General features: G+C 41.4%; 1 non-coding gene across 1 annotated transcript; it reads right to left on the reverse strand.

Annotated features, from left to right (window-relative positions):
• Positions 1–17,283: 17,283 nt before the first annotated feature.
• LOC145952221 (small nucleolar RNA R71) lies at positions 17,284–17,390 on the reverse strand. Its single transcript, XR_014429900.1, has one exon. It is a non-coding gene; the product is annotated as a small nucleolar RNA R71 (small nucleolar RNA).
• Between the last annotated feature and the right edge of the window lie 1,602 nt (positions 17,391–18,992).

Below are 18,992 nucleotides of genomic sequence, written 5' to 3' on the forward strand. Positions count from 1 at the left end.
CCTTATCATGAGGCAATTGCATAAAATAGAAAATAGGAAAAATTGCTTGTGTATGGCAGCGGTCAACAGAAAAAGCCGCAAATCAACAGAAAAGGCAAAAATACAGAAAAAGCCAAAAAAATGACAAAAAAGGAAAAAAATACAGAAAAAGCCAAAAACGACAAAAAAGGCAAAAGATTTAGAAAATCGATCGCCTCGTACAGAATAACTGAGCCTGGAGAGGCTTGCCGAAACAATACTCATACAGAATAACTGAGCCTGGAGAGGCTTGCCGAAACAATACTCATGCAGAATAACTGAGCCTGGAGAGGCTTGCCGAAACAATACTCCCACAGAATAACTGAGCCTGGAGAGGCTTGCCGAAACAATACTCCCACAGAATAACTGAGTCTGGAGAGGCTTGCCGAAATAATACTCCCACAGAATAATTGAGCCTGGAGAGGCTTGCTGAAAAAATACTCCCACAAAATAACCGAGCCTGGAGAGGCTTGCCAAAATAATACTCTCTCAGAAATAACTGAGCCTGGAGAGGCTCGCCGAAATAATACTCTCACAGAATAATTGAGCCTGGAGAGGCTCGCCGAAATAATACTCTCTCAGAATAACTGAGCCTGGAGAGGCTCGCAGAAATAATACTCCCTAGAGAAACCTCAACTTCCACTCACGGGCCAAATTCCCCAGTGAAAGCTATCAAACCAAGATCAGCAAAATTCCCCAAGGGAGGCTTCATCATCTAAACAGAATATCCAAGTCGAAAGGACTTAAACTTCCTCAGTGGAAGGTAGCTTTCCAACTCAAGCAATGAGTGAAGCTAAGCCTGAAGAGGCTTTCTAAATAATACTCTGGGATAAATAAACTTTAAATCCCCACTCGCCTACTCAGAGGCACCCCCTCAAGAAAAATCACAAAAGACAAATAATCATTCCCCAAGCGGAATCCGGCACTCAACCGAACACCAAACATCAAGATAATTCGCCTACTCAGAGGCACTCTTTCAAAAAAGAAAAAAAATCCAAAAGATCAATAACAATTCCCCAAGCGGAATTTGGCTTTTCAGCCAATCATTGAACATCAAGATGATATGCCTAACAGAAGAGGCTAATCAAAATCAACATCCAGAATCCCCAGCGGATAACAGCCTACACAGAGGCTACAAAAATCAGAAAATCAAAAGAGATACCCGAATAAGGATAACCGGGATACTCCACCAACGTCGAAAGGACGTCAGCCAATCATAAGGCATCGCTCACATCAGAAAGAGCATCTTTGTGTCTGCACCCTAAGGAATCAGAAATTCCCCAATGGGTACCAACTACGCAATGGAAAGTTGGGACACAGGAACCTATGAGTAACTGCACATCCCCTAGACGGATCCCTGCGTTATCTAGCCCTCAGCGGCATCAAAATAAAAAACAACCGTCGAAGCAGCATCGTGGACTGTGGAGACAAAATCAATGACAAAATCCCCAGCGGATAATAGCCTACACAGAGGCAACAAAACCAGAAAAACAAAAAGAGTCGCCCGAATAAGGATAACCGGGATACTCCACCACCGTCAAAAGGACGTCAGCCAACCATAAGGCACCGCTCATCTCAGAAAGAGCATCTTTGTGTCTACACCCCAAGGAAACAGAAATTCCTCAATGGGCACCAATTACGCAATGCAAAATTGGGACACAAGAACCTATGAGTAACTGCACATCCCCTAGACGGATCCCTGCGTTATCCAGCCCTCAGCGGCACCAAAATCAAAAACAACCGTCGAAGCAGCATCGTGGACTGTGGAGACAAAACTATCACAAATCCCTGGAGAGGGCAAACTCACGCTACCCAGATGTCCAGAGCACCGAGGTATGCACAAAGCCTGGAGAGGCAATACTTAGCTACCCAGATGTCCAGAGCACCGAGGTATGCACAAGCCTGGAGAGGTAATACTTAGCTACCCAGATGTCTAGAGCACCGAGGTATGCACAAAGCCTGGAGAGGCAATACTTAGCTACCCAGATGTCCAGAGCACCGAGGTATGCACAAGCCTGGAGAGGCAATACTCAGCTACCCAGATGTCCAGAGCACCGAGGTATGCACAAGCCTGGAGAGGCAATACTCAGCTACCCAGATGTCCAGAGCACCGAGGTATGCACAAGCCTGGAGAGGCAATACTCAGCTACCCAGATGTCCAGAGCACCGAGGTATGCACAAGCCTGGAGAGGCAAAACTCACGCTACCCAGATGTCCAGAGCACCGAGTGTAGACCCCTAAAATTGTCCGGGTCGGAAATAAAGCTTGAAGACTCTCAAAGACTGAAGGAAGATCAGCCAGAAGGACTCCTGGAAAGCCCTAGGAGGGTTCTCTGTAGGTCTAGAGGTCTTAGAATAGCTCAAAACGAGGAAGTGGAGGGAATGAAGCCCAATACAGCCGTACTAAACTTAATACGGCCGTATTGAAGCTTCAATATGGCCGCAGTGAACTCAATACGGCGTATTGAAGTTTCTGAAACTTCAATAGGCCGTACTGAAATCAATACGGCCGTATTGAAGCTTCAATACAGCCGCAGTGAACTCAATACGGCCGTATTGAAATTTCTGAGCTTCAATACGGCCGTACTGAACTCAATACGGCCGTATTGAAGTTCAAAAATTTCAATACGGCCGTATTGATTCTGTAGCCCGTATTGGGCCTGTTCCCTATAAATATGACGTCAATTGGACGTCATTCCACACTTTTACACACAGTTTTAACCCTCTCCTTGAGTATTCTGGGGTTTTTGAGCAGTGTTCTGCCCTAGAAATCACTCAGAGAGTTGATCCGACGAAGTTCTTGAGCCCCGAGCCATTTTGCTTGAGGATCGAACCTAGTCGAAGGGAAATCCTCCGGATTTCCGTAGTCAAAATTTTATAGGAGGGAGCGAGCGGGCTTGTAGAGCGAGGGAACGCCAAAAAGCTTCCCAGTTTTACGAAATATATAAAAGCACGCTTCAAAGGTTTCTTCTTAAAGTCCTTCCTTTTACTGCTTTCTGTGTGCATATTTAAACTGTCATCATGTAGATATCTAAAGTATAATCGCTTATAATAAATAGGGGTAATTTAGTAATTTTATATTGTTATTTTAGAAATAATCTGTCATAGGGAACCCGAAAGGGGCGCTGTGGGGTGCTAACACCTTCCTCACGCGTAACCGACTCCCTTACCCGACTCTGGTTGTAATGGCCGAAGTCGATTTTTGAATCGATTGCCTTATCCCTTTTTCCAATGTTTTGAGTAAAACATTGGTGGCGACTCCATGAACCCTTTTACTACGAAAACCACTAATCCATGGAGGGTCCCGCTTGGGATTAACATGGATTGGTGAGACATTTAATAAATAAATTGGATAAGATCGACAAGGTCTCAGTTTGAGAACAAGTCGTTCTAATAATCCAATACATTTTCAAAACTAAAATAAAAGCGAGCTCGACCGTCTTCGCGACCGCCGAGGCCCGTTTGGGCCGGTGGCGACAGATGGCGACTCCACTGGGGAAGCTTCGAGAGTCAGTCCCATTTAGTGACAGATTGTTTTTAACAAATAATAGTTAAAAATTACTTCATTACCCCTTGCTTGTATGATAACATGATTTATTATATGGCTTTAAATAACTGTTATATTTTTAAATTTACGCAATTGTTTGAAATAAAAACTGCACACAAACCTTTGCACACAACAGTTCCCTCTATACCTGGGGGCATGAGTGATTAACCATAGGGAGTGGATGTTAGTACGGCCGGTTGTCGAATGGGCCTATAGGTGCCCGTAGACCGTTGTCGGAAAACATCACTCAAGGTGATAACCATGAACTTGAGTCCGACGGTGCGTTGGAGCTTTCCATCGACCTACGATGAGAGGAATTGGGTCCCTATAATGGGGGCACCTTGGGGGCCTTGGACTGGTGAGAACAGTTAGAACCTACCTTGAATATGCACCTTTCTGCAGGATACCCCTACCTCGTGATTCGCTCGTGACTGTTCGTGGATGAGTGAATTGTTTGTGTAAATGCTTATGTGCAATTGTTTGTGCATTAATAAATAACCTCGTGATAAGGTCTAAAGAATAATCCGCATGCATGAAAAAACCATGACATGAGAGGAAAAACCAATGTGTGAAAATATAATAAAAGTAAGGAGCATAGGCATCATTATCAATAATACCTCATGCATCCTCATCATCATTTATAGGTTCACTAATACCCTCTCGATGTGAGTGAAAGAGACCCGTGACTATTGAGATTCTCCGTTGTGGAGAGATAATAGCCTAGGGAGGGTGATAAACTTTCATCTTAAAAAGGCAGCGCCTCAAAGATGAAAGATTATCAAGCTCACATCAAGAGTGTATTCATATTATAAATAAGCTAATTAGAATAAACATTCATTTTAGAAAGTGGCTGGTCACCTCTCTGTCCTCACACGCGCAAAGAAAATCAAAAAAATGGAAGCGCTAGAGGAACAAAACAAGAAGCTCACGACCGAGCTTTCACAGCTCAAAGAGCAGATGGCGCAAATGTTGGAACTCATGCGTCACCATAACATTCATGGATCTCATCACAGTGACCATGGGTCCCATCATGAGGGAGAGGAGGAAGAGCATGAAGAAGATCCTCCACATGCCATACCTATTGGGGCTGGAATTGTGATCAAAGAGCCCGAGGTTTCAAAAGAACAATTCCACGCCCTAGAGGATCGGTTGAGGGCTATGGAGGGGCATGATTTTGACATCAAAGATGCCGCCGACATGTGCCTAGTGAGGGACATTCAATTCCCTCCTAAATTTAAAGTGCCAGATTTCCCAAAATACGTGGGATCGACTTGCCCCAAGAGTCATCTCACCATGTACTACCGAAAGATGGCTGCATATGCCACAAATGAAAAGCTCTTGATCCATTGCTTCCAAGAGAGCTTAGCTGATACCGCGCTCAACTGGTATATGCAGCTAGATGGAAATCTAGTACATACATGGAGGCAGTTGGCCGACGCCTTTCTCAAGCGCTATAAATACAACATCGACCTAACACCCGATAGGTCTGATCTTCAAGCCTTGAGCAAGAATAATGATGAATCTTTCAAGGCGTACGCCCAACGATGGAGGGAGTTGGCGGCACAGATAGAGCCCCCGCTGTCGGACAAGGAGACGGTGTCCATATTCATCAATTCGTTGACTGGTCCCTATTACGATAAAATGATAGGGAACACAACGACACTCTTCTCGGACATCATCACCATTGGGGAGAGAGTGGAACAAGGACTTAAAAGTGGGAAGCTGGCTAAGCCTTCCCAATCATATGAAGCTAAGAAGGTCTTCGGGAAGAAGAAAGAGGGAGAAGTCAATGCTATAACCATACCCTCGGCTACTTCCACTTCGAAGTCGGGAAGATCGCAATTCACCCCTGTGAAGAAGTTTGATAAACTTCCGACCACTTATAGCGATCTCCTGCCGAAGCTAGTAGAAGCCAAACTTCTAGCTCATGTTCCACCAAGGAAGATCGACCCACCTTACCCCGATTGGTACAAGCCACAAGACAAATGTTTATACCATTCGGGGGCACCAGGGCATTCAACAGAGAAATGCCTAGCTCTCAAATACAAGGTCCAAGACCTTATTGATGCCGGGTGGGTCACCTTCGATTCGACAGCGCCCGACGTGAGCAAGAATCCTCTGCCAAAGCAGGAGTAGAGAGAAGAACAAGCCACGATAGGGCCCCTTCATATTTCTCTTTTAGGGACTCATGATCAGTACCCGAGATCATGAGAACCTTTTCATGTAAATAAGGGTTTTTGTACAGTTTTAATACATATCAATAAAGAGGCATTTTTCACATTATTCTCTTTTTTGTTCTTTTCTCTCTTAACATTAATAATTCTAAACCTAAACAGAACCAATAAAATAATTATGTCTGTAATTGTTCGCTCTGACCGGGATCCGAAGGTGAAAGGGTTGAGTTGGACAGTGATGAGGAAACCATTTCTCCGGATTTGCAAAGATTGCTAGATCAAGAAGCTCGTCAAGAGAAATTGGAGACTATAAATTTGGGGCATGGCCGAGAGATAAAAGAGGTCAACATTAGGACCCATACCAGTGATGAAATAAGGACACATGTTTCCGCTATGATTATAATAAAATCATTCTTTATTGCTTCTTTTCTTGCTTATAATAAAATTCTAAACCACATTATTTTTAACCCTGTTTGAATAAACATGAATGAGGTTAAAATCATCTTAATAATAATAAACCCACATCATTTTTATGTGGAGGTGTGTGTGACAACTTGGAGCACCTTCCCTTGGCCTCGACAAGTGCCATCATGGGTAAAAAGAAATCTTTCAAAATAAAAGAAGCTCGGCAGGAAACCCAAAAAGGGGACTGCGCAAAAATAAGAGCAAAAGACCCGCTAGGAATCCCACGAAAGGGTGACTTAGGCAAAAGTTAGGGTTACAAAAATAAACAAAAACAAAGGTCCGCTAAAACGCCACAAAAGGGTGTTTTAGGCAAAAATAAGGACAATCAAAAAACAAAATAAATCCATGATGGTACCATGAACCGAATTCAAAAAGAAAGGTTCAAGGGAAGCTATCCAAGTTGTCAAATCACAACACGACTTTTTAACTTCATAAGTGTTTAATCAAACAAGCCTAAACACATAAGCCTACCTTGGCCATCCATTCTTACAAAAACCATTTTTGAAAAATAAATCCCCTCTAAAACACAAACTTCAGAATAAAAATATCTTTCTTTTCTTTTCTCTCTTGTCCCAAAAGATTTTAGGATAATCTAGTGGAAGCATGGAGAAATAAATCATCACTGATAATGGATCTAATCTGAATAATAAAATGGTGGAAGAACCGTGCCAAGAATTCAAGATCCAACATCATAACTCTTCCCTATATCGGCCAAAGATGAATGGGGCAGTCGAGGCAACCAATAAGAACATCAAGAAAATAGTGATGGTTGTCTCATTTAAAGACTGGCACGAGATGTTACCCTTCGCTCTTCATGGTTATAGGACTTCAGTACGCACATCTACAGGAGCTACTCCATTCTCCCTCGTCTATGGAATGGAGGCAGTTCTACCCGTTGAAGTCAAGATACCTTCTCTAAGGGTAATCATGGAAACAAAACTTTCCGAAGCAGAATGGGTTCAAGGCCGATACGACCAGTTGAACCCTATCAAAAAGAAACGGCTGAACGCCATATGCCATGGTCAAGCCTATCAGAGGAAGATCAAAAAGGCTTTTGACAAGAAAGTCCACCCTCGAATCTACCATGAGGGAGAGTTGGTAATCAAGAAATTATTACCAACTCAAAAGGACAAAATCGGAAAGGGGGCCCTAAATCACGAAGGACCGTACGTGGTAAAACGAGCTTTCTCAGGAGGAGCATTGATCCTCACAAACATGGATGGAGAAGAACTTCGATACCTAGTCAACACTGACGTGGTAAAGAAGTACTATGCTTGAAGACGTTGCTTGCATAGGCCCGCTAGGACGAAAACCCAAAAAGGGCGTCCTAGGCAAAAATTAGGGCAAAATAAAAAGCCCGCCAGTACAAGGGTACTAGGCAAAACAAAGGCAAAAATTATCCCCGCTAGGATACGTCCTAGGCAAAAGTTAGGGGCAAAAGAATAAGATGTAAAAACAAAGCAAACAACGATCGCTTGAATCGAAAACCGAAAGGCGGTTCAAGTGATTATCTTCTAAAAGCAAGCGTCTTGCAGCATCTACACTCCTGGCTCAGGCCGAAGCAATTAGGGGAACGTAAAGAGCAACAATTACAGATATAATTGTTAAGCCCAATGTATATAGCCTACCCTGGCCAGCCATTCTTCAGAAATTTCCTTCTGTATATCTTTCTGTAAAAAAACACTTGTGAATATCAAATAAAATATCCATTTGTTTCTTTTCTCTCTTGACCATGTGATTATGCCTCTAAATTGATGTTTCAAAAATTGTACGAAACTCTTTTAATAATCGGTCGAATAAAGAAAATTGGAGGGGTTCCTATAAAATCCATAAATCTCCTGCATAAAGGCTCATAAAAATACTCCCTCGCGTCAATGACAGAAAGTCCTCCAAGAAGAAGAGGATAGAGAGAGCCACTCACTTTTCTAAATAAATGAACAAAAATAAAAAATTGTATTGCATGCATCACACATATTAATTGCACATTTAAAGACCTTATCATGAGGCAATTGCATAAAATAGAAAAAATAGAAAAATTGCTTGTGTATGACAGCAGCAAACAAAATGCAAAGATTCAGAAAATCAACAGCGTCATACAGAATAACTGAGCCTGGAGAGGCTTGCCGAAAGAATACTCTCGGAATAACTGAGCCTGGAGAGGCTTGCCGAAAGAATACTCTCAGAATAACTGAGCCTAGAGAGGCTTGCCGAAACAATACTCCCACAGAATAACTGAGCCTGGAGAGGCTTGTCGAAATAATACTCTCTCAAAATAACTGAGCCTGGAGAGGCTTGTCGAAATAATACTCTTTCAGAATAACTGAGCCTGGAGAGGCTCGCCGAAATAATACTCTCAAAATAACTGAGCCTGGAGAGGCTCGCCGAAATAATACTCTCTCAGAATAACTGAGACATTTCTGTACAGAAAAAGCCGAAAATCAATAAAAAAGGCAAAAACACAGAAAAAGCCAAAATCGAAAAACGGCAAAATACAGAAAATCCAACAAATCATACAGAATAACTGAGCCTGGAGAGGCTTGCCGAAAAAATACTCGTACAGAATAATTGAGCCTGGAGAGGCTCGCCGAAATAATACTCGCACAAGATAATTGAGCCTGGAGAGGCTCGCCGAAATAATACTCTTTCAGAATAACTAAGCCTGGAGAGGCTTGCTGAAATAATACTCTTTCAGAATAATTGAGCCTGGAGAGGCTTGCCGAAATAATACTCTCTCAGAATAAATGAGCCTGGAGAGGCTCGCGGAAATAATACTCCCCAGAGAAACCTCAACTCAAGCTCATGGAACAAATCCCCAGCGAGAGCTATCAAAGCAAGATCGTCAAAATCCCCAATGGAAGCGCGATCATCCAAGCAAAATATTCAGTCAAAGGACTTCAAACTTCCTCAGTGGAAGATAGCTCTCTGACTCAAGCGCTGAGTGAGGCTAAGCCTGCAGAGGCTTCCTAAATAATACTCTGGGATACATAAGATCCCCAAATCCCCAGTCGCCTACTCAAGAGGCATTCCTACAAAAAAAAAAAATCAAAAATATCAATAAATATTCCCCAAGCGGAATCCGGCACTCAGCCGAACACTAAACATCAAGATAATTCGCCTACTCAGAGGCACTCTTTCAAAAAAGAGAAAAAAATCGAAAAGATCAATAATCATTCCCCAAGCGGAATCCGGCTCTCAGCCAATCATTGAACGTCAAGCTGATACGCCTAACAGAAGAGGCCAGTCAAGAAATGAATGACAAAATCCCCAGTGGATAAACAGCCTACACAGAGGCTACAAAAAATAAAAAATTGAAAAGAGACACCCGAATAAGGATAACCGGGATACTCCACCAACGTCGAAAGGACGTCAGCCAAACATAAGGCACCGCTCAATTCAAGAAGAGCATCTGTGTCTATACCCCAAGGAAACAAAAATTCCCCATGGGTACCAACTAAGCAATGCAAGTTGGGGCACAAAAACCTATGAATGACTGCACATCCCCTAGACGGATCCCTGCGTTATCCAGCCCTCAGTGGCACCAAAATCAAAATCAAACCGTCGAAGCAGCATCGTGGACTGTGGAGACAAAACTATCACTAATCCCTGAAGAGGGTAAACACGTATTGCCGAAGTGATCAGAAGACACGGACGCAGACCCTGGAGAGGGCAAAACTCAGTTGCCTAGATCGTCAAAGACAACCGAAACAAAGTCTGGAGAGACGATACTCAAACAAAGTCTGGAGAGACGATACTCAAACAAAGTCTGGAGAGACAGTACTCAAACAAAGTCTGGAGAGACGATACTCAAACAAAGTCTGGAGAGACGATACTCAAACAAAGTCTGGAGAGACGATACTCAAACAAAGTCTGGAGAGACGATACTCAAACAAAGTCTGGAGAGACGATACTCAAACAAAGTCTGGAGAGACGATACTCAAACAAAGTCTGGAGAGACAGTACTCAAACAAAGTCTGGAGAGACGATACTCAAACAAAGTCTGGAGAGACGATACTCAAACAAAGTCTGGAGAGACGATACTCAAACAAAGTCTGGAGAGACGATACTCAAACAAAGTCTGGAGAGACGATACTCAAACAAAGTCTGGAGAGACAGTACTCAAGGTCTGGAGAGACAGTACTCAAGGTCTGGAGAGACAGTACTCAAGGTCTGGAGAGACAGTACTCAAGGTCTGGAGAGACAATACTCAGCCATCAGCGTCGTCAGAAGCACGTTGGTGTTAAACTTAGCTACCAAGGTTGTCAGAAGCGCCGAGGTATGCAACAACCTGGAGAGGCTACTCAACAATTTTCCACCGGAAGACGCTACAAGTCAGAAGGTTGGCACATCACCCGGACAATTGGGTCAACTCCTTTACTTGTCAGCCGGTACACCAAAAGACCGTTTGACTAAGTAAAGGGGGGGCAGCTGTAGACCCCTAAAATTGTCCGGGTCGGAAATAAAGCTTGAAGACTCTCAAAGACTGAAGGAAGATCAGCCAGAAGGACTCCTGGAAAGCCCTAGGAGGGTTCTCTGTAGGTCTAGAGGTCTTAGAATAGCTCAAAATAAGGAAGTGGAGGGAATGAAGCCCAATACGGCCGTACTAAACTTAATACGGCCGTATTGAAGCTTCAATATGGCCGCAGTGAACTCAATACGGCATATTGAAGTTTCTGAAACTTCAATAGGCCGTACTGAAATCAATACGGCCGTATTGAAGCTTCAATACAGCCGCAGTGAACTCAATACGGCCGTATTGAAATTTCTGAGCTTCAATACGGCCGTACTGAACTCAATACGGCCGTATTGAAGTTCAAAAATTTCAATACGGCCGTATTGATTCTGTAGCCCGTATTGGGCCTGTTCCCTATAAATATGACGTCAATTGGACGTCATTCCACACTTTTACACACAGTTTTAACCCTCTCCTTGAGTATTCTGGGGTTTTTGAGCAGTGTTCTGCCCTAGAAATCACTCAGAGAGTTGATCCGACGAAGTTCTTGAGCCCCGAGCCATTTTGCTTGAGGATCGAACCTAGTCGAAGGGAAATCCTCCGGATTTCCGTAGTCAAAATTTTATAGGAGGGAGCGAGCGGGCTTGTAGAGCGAGGGAACGCCAAAAAGCTTCCCAGTTTTACGAAATATATAAAAGCACGCTTCAAAGGTTTCTTCTTAAAGTCCTTCCTTTTACTGCTTTCTGTGTGCATATTTAAACTGTCATCATGTAGATATCTAAAGTATAATCGCTTATAATAAATAGGGGTAATTTAGTAATTTTATATTGTTATTTTAGAAATAATCTGTCATAGGGAACCCGAAAGGGGCGCTGTGGGGTGCTAACACCTTCCTCACGCGTAACCGACTCCCTTACCCGACTCTGGTTGTAATGGCCGAAGTCGATTTTTGAATCGATTGCCTTATCCCTTTTTCCAATGTTTTGAGTAAAACATTGGTGGCGACTCCATGAACCCTTTTACTACGAAAACCACTAATCCATGGAGGGTCCCGCTTGGGATTAACATGGATTGGTGAGACATTTAATAAATAAATTGGATAAGATCGACAAGGTCTTAGTTTGAGAACAAGTCGTTCTAATAATCCAATACATTTTCAAAACTAAAATAAAAGCGAGCTCGACCGTCTTCGCGACCGCCGAGGCCCGTTTGGGCCGGTGGCGACACCGAGGTATGCACAAAACCTGGAGAGGCTACTCAACAATTTTCCACCGGAAGACACTACAAGTCAGAAGGTTGGCACATCACCCGGACAATTGGGTCAACTCCTTTACTTGTCAGCCGGTACACCAAAAGGCCGTCCGACTAAGTAAAGGGGGGGCAGCTGTAGACCCCTAAAATTGTCCGGGTCGAAAATAAAGCTTGAAGACTCTCGAAGACTGAAGGAAGATCAGCCAGAAGGACTTCCAGAAGGCCCAAGGAGGGTTCTCTATAGGTCTAGAGGTCTTAGGATAGCTAAAATAAGAAAAGTGGGAGGAAAGAAGCCCAATACGGCCTCCCAGAGGTTCAGTACGGCCGTATTGAACATTTTGAACTTCAATACGGCCGCACTGAACTCAATACGGCCGTATTGAAGTTTCTGGACTTCAATACGGCTGCATTGAATTCAATACGGCTGCACTGAACTTCAATACGGCCGCACTGAACTTCAATACGGCCGTATTGAGGTTTTTTGAACTTCAATACGGCCGTATTGAATTCAATACGGCCGTATTAGTTCAAAATTTCAATGTTGACCGTATTGACCCTCATAAACCGTATTGAGCCTCTTCCCTATAAATATGACGTCAATGGGACGTCATTTTACACTTTCACACACAGTTTTAACCCTCTTCTTGAGTATTCTGGGTTTTTTTGAGCAGTGCTCTGCCTAGAAATCACTCGGAGAGTTGATCCGACGAAGTTCTTGAGTCACGAGCCATTTGCTTGAGTCTCGAACCTAGTCGAAGGGAAATCCTCCGGATTTCCATAGTTAAAATTTTATAGGAGGGAGCGAGCGGTCTTGTAGAGGGAGGGAACGCCAAAACGCTTCCCAATTTCTGTCAAGATATATAAGAAAGCACGCTTCAAAGGTTTATCTCTTTAAAGTCCCTTTTTTTACCGCTTTCTGTGTGTACATATTTAAACTGTCATCATGTAGATAGTTAATTTATAATTGCTTAGAATAAATAGGGGTAATTTAGTAATTTTGCACTATTATTTTTAAATAATCTGTCATAGGGAACCCGAAAGGGGCGCTGTGGGGTGCTAACACCTTCCCCACGCGTAACCGACTCCCTTACCCGACTCTGGTTGTAATGGCCGAAGTCGATTTTTGAATCGATTGCCTTAAACCTCTTTTTCCAATGTTTTGAGTAAAACATTGGTGGCGACTCCATGAACCCTTCCTTTTATGAAAACCACTAATCCATGGAGGGTCCCACTTGGGATTAACATGGATTGGTGAGCCTTTTAATAAAATTGCTCGTTTGACGAGGTCTCAGTTTGAGAATAAGTCATTCTAGCAATCCATATTTTTAAACAAACAAAAGAGTCCAACCATCATTCGCGAATGCCGAAAGCCCGTTTCGGGCCGGTGGCGACAAACATTAATAATTCTAAACCTAAACAGAACCAATAAAATAATTATGTCTGTAATTGTTCGCTCTGACCGGGATCCGAAAGTGAATGGGTTGAGTTGGAGAGTGATGAGGAGACCATCTCTCCGGATCTGCAAAGACTGCTAGAACGAGAAGCTCGCCTACTCCAACTCGTCAAGAGAAATTGGAGACTGTGAATTTGGAGCATGGCCGAGAGATATAAGAGGTCAACATTGGGACCCATATCAGTGATGAAATAAGGATACATGTTTTCGCTATGATTATAATAAAATCATTCTTCATTGCTTCTTTTCTTGCTTATAATAAAATTCTAAACCACATTATTTTTAACCCTGTTTGAATAAACATGAATGAGGTTAAAATCATCTTAATAATAATAAACCCACATCATTTTTATGTGGAGGTGTGTGTGACAACTTGGAGCACCTTCCCTTGGCCTTGACAAGTGCCATCATGGGTAAAAAGAAATCTTTCAAAATAAAAGAACCTCGGCAGGAAACTCAAAAAGGGGACTGCGCAAAAATAAGGGCAAAAGACCCGCTAGGAATCCCACGAAAGGGTGACCTAGGCAAAAGTTAGGGTTACAAAAATAAACAAAAACAAAGGTCCGCTAAAACGCCACAAAAGGGTGTTTTAGGCAAAAATAAGGACAATCAAAAAACAAAAATAAATCCATGATGGTACCATGAACCGAATTCAAAAAGAAAGGTTCAAGGGAAGCTATCCAAGTTGTCGAATCACAACACGACTTTTTAACTTCATAAGTGTTTAATCAAACAAGCCTAAACACATAAGCCTACCTTGGCCATCCATTCTTACAAAAACCATTTTTGAAAAATAAATCCCCTCTAAAACACAAACTTCAGAACAAAAAATATCTTTCCTTTCTTTTCTCTCTTGTCCCAAATAATTTTAGAATAATCTAGTGGAAGCATGGAGAAATAAATCATCACTGATAATGGATCTAATCTGAACAACAAAATGGTGGAAGAACTGTGCCAAGAATTCGAGATCCAACACCATAATTCTTCCCCATATCGGCCAAAGATGAATGGGGCAGTCGAGGCAACCAATAAGAACATCAAGAAAATAGTGCAAAAGATGGTTGTCTCATTTAAAGACTGGCACGAGATGTTACCCTTCGCTCTCCGTGGTTATAGGACTTCTGTACGCACATCTACAGGAGCTACTCCATTCTCCCTCGTCTATGGGATGGAGGCAGTTCTACCCGTCGAAGTCGAAATACCTTCCCTAAGGGTAATCATGGAAGCAAAACTTTCCGAAGCAGAATGGGTTCAAAGCCGGTATGACCAGTTGAACCTCATTGAAGAAAAACGGCTGAACGCCATATGCCATGGTCAAGCCTATCAGAGGAAGATCAAAAAGGCTTTTGACAAGAAAGTCCACCCTCGAGTCTACCATGAGGGAGAGTTGGTAATGAAGAAATTGCTACCAACTCAAAAAGACAAAATCGGAAAGTGTGCCCCAAATCACGGAGGACCATACGTGGTAAAACGAGCCTTCTCAGGAGGAGCACTGATCCTCACAGACATGGATGGAAAAGAACTTCGATACCCAGTCAACGCTGACGTGGTAAAGAAGTACTATGCTTGAAGACGTTGCTTGCATAGGCCCGCTAGGATGAAAACCCAAAAAGGGCGTCCTAGGCAAAAGTTAGGGCAAAATAAAAAGCCCGCCAGTACAAGGGTACTAGGCAAAACAAAGGCGAATTTATCCCCGCTAGGATATGTCCTAGGCAAAAATTAGGGGCAAAAGAATAAGATACAAAAACAAAGCAAGCAACGATCACTTGAATCGAAAACTGAAAGGCGGCTCAAGTGATTATCTTCTAGAAGCAAGCGTCTTGCAGCATCTACACTCCTGGCTCAGGCATCTCACCTGAAGCAACTAGGGGAATGTAAAGAGCAACAATTACAGATATAATTGTTAAGCCCAATGTATTGATGTTGTGTATTTTACTCGTATTTTAGCACTTTAATTCACAAGAATTCATAGCATAATCATGCATATCTTTCATGTTTTTAATAAATTTTTATATCATTTTCCTATTTTATGCTTTTCTTGGTATGTGTTGTGTTTTCTCTGAGCAGGATCAAGATTTAAGAATTAAAGAGGAAATGCTGAGCTACAAGGAAAATCACGGCCGTGATTCTAAATCACGCCCGTGATTCACCAGAGAAAATCACGGCCGTGACTCCCAATCACACCCGTGAACGCCACTGACCCTTCATAGATGTGCTCCAGAGAAGATCACGGTCGTGATTCTCAGTCACGGCCGTGATTCACTTCGCGTCCCAGCTTTTTAAGTTTTATGTTTTATTTTTATTTTTGTAATTTTTATCTTGGTAGTTTTACCTTTTTACCCTTTTAGGTTATAAATTAGATGAGGTTAGCCTAGAACAGCACTTTTGTTTTCGGAGACAGTTTTATTTAGTTTTTGACACTTGGAGAAGGTTGGGCGCCTGTGCCATCGACTCTAAGGTTTGCTTTTCTTTTATTCTTCTTTTCTTGGAGAACTACTATGAACTCCTGTGAGTAGTTTCCCTTTTTCTGGGATCAGGGCTTAGCCTCTGAGAACCTCTTTATTAATGCATTATTCAGTTTCTTAATTTTATTCCAATTCTTGATTTGTTCTTTTATATTTTATATATGAACTTTAACATTATAGTTTTCATAATAACATTGATTAAGGATGAACTGAGAGGAGAACTTGATTATAATTATGATAAACAATTAATCTTAATTTTCATAATCATAGATAATTAGGGATGAACTGAGAGGAGAACCTAATTATCGGAACCTAAAGGAACAAACTTGAGTGTTAAATCACGAGAGTTGATTTAAGCTTTCGAGGAGCAATAGATTAACAAAGATCTTAATGGGTTTAATTGAACGTAATTACCACGAGAGTAGGGATTAATTTTAATTAAACACGTCCTCGTAGCCTGAGAAGGTGCAAGGATTAAATTAGGTTAAGACTACCTTCAAGATGGAATAGAATTAATTAATGAAAATAATAATTCAATATTGTTGGAACTCTTTGTGCGAACCCTAGATTCCCGGAAATCTCCTTATCTTATCTTAAAGTTTTATCTTATTCATTAATTGCATTACTATCTCTTTTACCAGCGAATCTGATCTTATCATCTCAAAACAAACATTCTATCTGTTTTAAAATTCAAATTAAAATACTAGTAATTCTAGGTCAAACACGTAGTCCCTGTGATTCGATATTTATTACTTGACGACAACCGTACACTTGCGGTTTTCCATACATCAAGTTTTTGGCGCCGTTGCCGGGGACTACGTCTCTTGATTTAAATTACAATTATTTTAATTCGAATTTAAAAAAAAAAATTAAAATTAAAATTAAAATTTAAATAAATAAATAATTTTTTTTTTTTTTTTTTTTTAGTGTTTACTTCTCCAATTCAGATTTCACGGGTCACTTTCTTTTTTTTGCAGTGCCTTAGGATTAATGCAAAAGAGATCTCTACGTCTTGGGAAACCAACACCACTTGATCCTGAGATTGAAAGAACTCTCCTGAGAAGGAAAAGAAACCTTTCTAGAGAATTTGACATGGCTGCACAACGAGATAATTTACCGCTTCGGGATTACTCTGCACCCGTAGCTCGTGGGATACCTGGAGGGGAGATGCGAACTGGAGCTACTGTACCAGCTTCTCTGGTGAATATGCTCAAACAGAACACCTTTGGAGGACTACCATCAGAAGATCCTAATGACCACTTAGAGGGGTTCTTGGAAATCTGTGAGACCCAGCAATTTGATGATGAAGTTTCTGATGGAATGCGACTCCGCTTATTCTCACTCACCTTGAGAGATAAGGCAAAGGTGTGGCTAAGAACAGTGGCTAGAGAAAAGATAGCAACTTGGGAATTATGTGAAAGAGCTTTTCTAGAGAAATTCTTTCCTCCTTCTAAAACTAAAGAATTGAGGAAGAAAATCACTAATTTCCAACAAGGCACTGGAGAGACTATTTATGAAGCATGGGAGCGGTTCAAAGGATATCTTCAAGCATGCCCACAACATGGCTTCAACCGTTGGCTTACCATCCAATTTTTCTTTGAAGGATTGGACCAACAAAGCACCATGATATTAGACTCAGCAGCTGGAGGATCTTTCATGGGGAAACCTATTAATGACTGCATGATTATTTTGGAAAATGTAGCCTCAAATCACAGCCAATACAGTGAAAGAGAAGTCACAGCAAGGAAAGGAACTCCGGGGCGATATGAAGTGAACAATATTGAGTTACTCTTAGCAAAATTTGATACTCTTAATCAAAGATTAGACAAGATGGAAAAAGCTAAGGTTAATTCAGTGGCTACAAATCAAGTATGTGACCTTTGTAGGGAACAAGGGCACACTGCAGTAGATTGTACCTCAATTTTTACTGGAGAAAAAGAAGATACTACTGAACAGGTGGTAGCTTCTCATAATTTCTATGACACTCCTCGAAGAGAGAGGAGTAATCCATATTCCAACACATACAACCCTGGTTGGAAGAATCATCCTAACTTTTCTTGGAAGAATAACCCAGTTCAAGGAACTAGCAATCAGCAACCTAATTTCCGTCCGTCCAATCACTTCATTAATGGGGAAGGAAATCCAGTACAGACACCCTCAATTCAACAAAGTGTTTCAAGATTAGAAAACCTTATGGAGAATTTTGTCACTAATCAAAAACAGACCAATGATTCAATGGCAAATTCTATTCAAAACCTTGCTGTCAAGGTTGAGAATATTACTCTCCACAACAAGATGCTGGAAAATCAAATTGCACAGTTGATGCCTAGTTCAAACAATTCTCCAGGTAAGTTCCCAGGTAAAACAGTTGCAAACCCAGCTGAAAATGTTAATGCTGTTACTTTAAGGAGTGGGAAGAAATTAGACAGTCCTGTGTCTAATCAAAATGATAATATTGAGATTGATGAAGACGCTTCTCCTATGGTTGAAAAACCTGAAAAAGAGAGATTAGAAAAAGAAAAAGTATCTTCATCAAAGCCTCAAACTGTTTATCACCCCCCAATTCCTTTTCCTCAAAGGTTAGTAAGGACTAAACTTGATAGACAATTTGAAAAATTTTTAAATATGATCAAACAAGTGTATGTAAACATTCCATTTGTAGAAGCTCTACAACAGATGCCTACATATGTTAAATTTCTTAAGGATCTTTTAGCTAACCGAAGGAAATTGGATGATAGAGAGACTGTTACATTGATCCATCATAATTTGCCCAAAAAACTTAAGGATCCTGGTAGTTTCTCTATACCTTGTCTCATTGGAAATCTAAGGTTTGAAAAAGCCTTATGTGACCTTGGGGCAAGTATCAGTTTAATGCCTTTATCAATTTGCAAGAAATTAGATATGGGAGAATTAAAGCCTACAGCAATGTCAATCCAGTTAGCAGATAGATCTATAAAATATCCCATAGGAATTTTAGAAGATGTTCTAGTTAAGATAGGTAAATTTTTAATTCCGGGAGATTTTGTTGTTTTAGAAATGGAAGAGGACAAACAAATACCAATCATACTAGGTAGACCATTTTTGGCTACAGCAGGCGTGATAGTAGATGTCAAACATGGAAAATTGTCCTTATCCATTAATGATGAAACAATGGAATTTAATATTGCTAA

The sequence above is a fragment of the Cajanus cajan genome, chromosome 9 (genome assembly GCF_000230855.2).
Source record: "Cajanus cajan strain Asha chromosome 9, NIPB_CcT2T_4, whole genome shotgun sequence".
NCBI classification, from domain to species: domain Eukaryota; kingdom Viridiplantae; phylum Streptophyta; class Magnoliopsida; order Fabales; family Fabaceae; genus Cajanus; species Cajanus cajan.